Here is a 4,075-nt window from a genome sequence, read left to right as displayed (position 1 = left end):
GGTCCAGACACCAAGCATGTGGGGTTATTTTCAACCTTATAAAAGTAGGGTGACCTCTCTATCTGGTCTAAAAATTCTAAAGGAAGGTAGGTGTGTGTTTAGTTAATTGGTTCACCTTGGCTTTACCTCTGGATAACACTTTATGTTAACAGGAGGGAAAATCTCTTTATTATTTTCTCCCGAGCCTCTTGCCTGACTGTAAACGACTGGCCCAGATTGAGATAACCATATCTCGGATGGTTTATGTGGAGATGATTTTTTCACCTTTAAACCCTAAGCCAAGTGTAGAAAATCCTTGATATCTGTGTCTATTTTATATCACTCATTGAGACATTTTTTAAGTTTATATTTATTATTAAAACAACTTTATGAAAAAGTCCCTGAAGCACAACTATTTACATTTCTTTGTAGTCTCTTCTGATCTCTAATATATATATATATATATATATGCAGTTTTAGTTGTTATTGTTATACTTAGGATTTTTATCTGAGAGTACAATGCATTAACAGTCTCTTGAAATTCATTTTTTCAGATCTTTTTACAGAATGAACTTATGCACTGCTACTGTAGTATTCTCAAGGAGTATATGTAAACACAAAATGTATGCCTGAGGTTCATTTTTGCAGGAAATGGTACTTTGCTTCTAAACTAAAAGCTTTTTCATATATTCTTTCACAGAAAATTCTGATTCGTTTAACCATTTAGGGAGCATAAATCATTAAACAGATCATGTCTGTACATTGTGTGATGAATGAAAAGCACATAAATGTTAATGTAATCTATTTTGAACTTTGTTGAAAAAAAAACTTGCTTGGAGGCTATCATTGTTTTTCTGTCCATCTCAAGTCCTGTGTGCATGTGTGCGCGCTCGTGCGTGTGTGCACGTGCACGTGCATGTGCACCTGTGTGTGTATGTGTGTGGTAAAACATTGTATAAAAAAGACATTACTTTAAAAAAATAAAAGACAATGGAGACCCAAGTTTCTAATTTATTTACACATTTTATTTGGGTTACTCTGAGGAACTCAAATTTTTATCTCTCCTAATTCCTAAAGCTGTGGATTAAATAGGAAAAACAAGTAAAATATGTGAGCTTAAATGTCTTACATTTCTTAATTTACCAAGGCAGTTAATTTTTTTAAATGATTGAATAGGTAACAGTCACATGCTTCAAAAAAAAAAAAATATATATATATATAAAGGTATATAGTGAAAAATTACTCTTCTCCAGTCCTGTCTACCCCATTCCCTGTCTACTCAGCCCTTTACCAGTGACCACTTTTATTTGTTTAAACAGGCTTCTGTTGTTTCTTTATCCAAATACATATATAACAGTATGCCCTGCTTTTTGAAAATTTGCTTTACAAAAGTCTTACTTAGTACCTGTTTCCCTTAACTGAAAGAATTTCCTTTAGCCAAAATAATTTTTGCTTTATGAAAAAAGCAAAAATAGCTTTTGGTGTCTGTTTTGCATTACATGCACCTGGAGCAGCAAGAGTGGCCTCACCAAGCTTTTTCCCCGGGGATTACACCCAGCATGTTAGCATCATGCCACCATAGCTTTGAACTCTTGTCTGTGAGCATGTGTGATTTATCTTGCATCCGTTAGCAGGATGTGTCCTAAGGTAATTGCTTCTTTGCTTTACACCATTTCAGCTTACAAAAGGTTTCATAGGGATGCAATTCCTTAAAAGCATAAAAATGAGAATAGTTTTGGATACTAAGAGTATCTTCATTCTTTTATTACAGCTGCATACTATTTTCTTGTATGGTGTGTAGAATAATGCATTTAACCAGTTGCCTCCTTACCAGTTCTATCAGCAATGCGTGAATGCCTATTTCATAGTCTCATCAGGCATGTGTTTTCCAATTGGATACATGAGAAGTGGTATCTCAGTATAGTTTTAATTTTTATTAACTTATAAGTGAGGTTGAGCATATCTTTACATGGAGCTATTTATTCACAGCCTATGTCCCCCAACCCATCTATAGGTAGATATAGATATAGATTTAGAGATAGATATAGATAGATATAGATATAGATATGAACACCAGTTAGGAGATTTCATATTATAATAGCAAAAAATTAAACTAAAATACCTTAAGTTTAAACTTTAAAAATTCCCCAAATCTTTAAACTATAAGACACTCTTGATAAACACAAAACTACACTTGAACAAATGGAAGATATCTGGGATGTTCTTAGATATGTATATTCTTGATATCATAAAAATATCCCTTTTCCCAAGTTACATAAGCTTAACATGATTCCAATAAGAATACCAAGATGTTTTGCTATCTTTTTTTTTTTTTTTAAATCAAAGTAAGTTGATTCTAGAGTTCATATGCAGAAATAGGCATAGATGGGAAAACTCTTCCAAAAAAGATTTAAAGGGGAATTTTTCCCAAAATTAAAATATGTAACCCCAGAATTCCAACAGTGTGGTATTTGCCCATGAATAGACCAATGGGAAATAATTGGAAATACAGAAACGGACCCAACTACACCCAGAAATTTAGTATATGATGGAGGTATCATCTCAAAATAGTGCTCAATAAATAGCATGAATCAACTGGATAGCCAGTTAGGAAAAAATATGAAGTTGGATTGATGCATTCCACCAAGGTAAACTCCAAAAGAATAAAAAATTTAAATGTAGCATGGCGTTGGGCAGGACCTAAGGAAGGGTGAGTGTGTGAGAGAGTGTAAGTGGACATAAAGGTGGACGACCAAACCTGAGCAGTGCAGAGACATGGAGAATAAGGTTCCTGTGCTGTGGACGAGAGCAGCCGCTACCACGGTAAGCGGCTCTTCAGGGCACTTCTCCCTGCACCATGGGGAGGTCCCACCATTTTGGAAGATCCCGGTCTTCCCTGGGAGGAGGTAATGGGAGCGGCTGAGGCCCAGCAACTTGAGCCCACGAGCGCGCCTGGCACCATCGGATCAGAGGACACTCTGTGTCAACACAGACCAGTGCACAGTAGTGGAGCTCTAAAGGTGCTGATGGTGGAAGCAGCAGACAGCTGGGAGCTCAGCACTATCATGCACAGTAGCAGCCCAATCAGAGTCGAGATATACCCCCAGCAACAGAGGCTGGGGAGCAGGCATCCATCCCAAGGCAACAGAAGCACTGACCAGCAGCTGAGACCCATCCCCAAAATCTAGAGGAAAAGCTGAGCAGGAGTTGAGCCCCATGGGGCAGCAGCACTCCTCAGCCACCAGAGGTGGGACCCGGGGCTCCACAGAGTCCTGTGAGGTCCAGCAGCTCACAAGAGCAGTGGGAAGCCAAAGCCCGAGAAAGACTGGTGTGATGCAGCTGCCCACCCTCAGGACCTGCAGGGTGCAGGGGCACCAGAGAGGCCTGTGTCACCCAGCAGGGACTGTGTAATCCAGTTACCCATGGGACCTGTGGGGTGCTGAAGAACCAGAGAGGCCTGTGCGACCCAGCAGCCCATAACGTAGGCATAGAGCTGGGTTCCCAAAGGGACTGTACAATTCAGTTACCCGCAGAACCTGCAGGGTGTGGGGGCACCAGAGAGGCCTGTGCTACCAAGCTGCCCACAAGATAGGCTTAGAGGATGTGAAAATGGAGAGGAAGGGAATGAAAGCACACAGATGATTTCCCAAGACCAAACAGAAATTACAACTAAAATAAAGACAAATCCTCAGAAAAAAGGCAACAGTAAACCAGCAGGAAAGGACTATATAACCAGGGACACGGGTAGAATCTGTGAAGACGTGAGAGGGTGGTGGGCTGGAAGCCCACAGACAGCAGCAGCCTTAGTTGTGAGCAGCAGCCTTGGGGAATAAAGAACAAGCCTGCTCCACAGCGCAGAGAGCCAGGACAGAGCTCTAAAATCGCCACAACCACTCATCTGGGGGCTACGGCAGAGAGAGGGCAGACTGGGCTGGAATTCTGTGGGGAAACTCGGGATTTGAAGGGCACTCAGAGTTTTTCCTGAGTTGCAACCACAAAGGACAGTGGCCAGTGTGCTCCTTCCCAGAGCTGTGGAGAAAAGCAGTAGCCCCCCCCCCCCACCACTCAAGGATTCAGCCTTTGTCAGGTGAGGCAA

This window comes from Molossus molossus, unplaced genomic scaffold (genome assembly GCF_014108415.1).
Source record: "Molossus molossus isolate mMolMol1 unplaced genomic scaffold, mMolMol1.p scaffold_m16_p_2, whole genome shotgun sequence".
Taxonomy (NCBI): Eukaryota; Metazoa; Chordata; class Mammalia; order Chiroptera; family Molossidae; genus Molossus; species Molossus molossus.
This window is presented reverse-complemented; position numbering follows the sequence as displayed.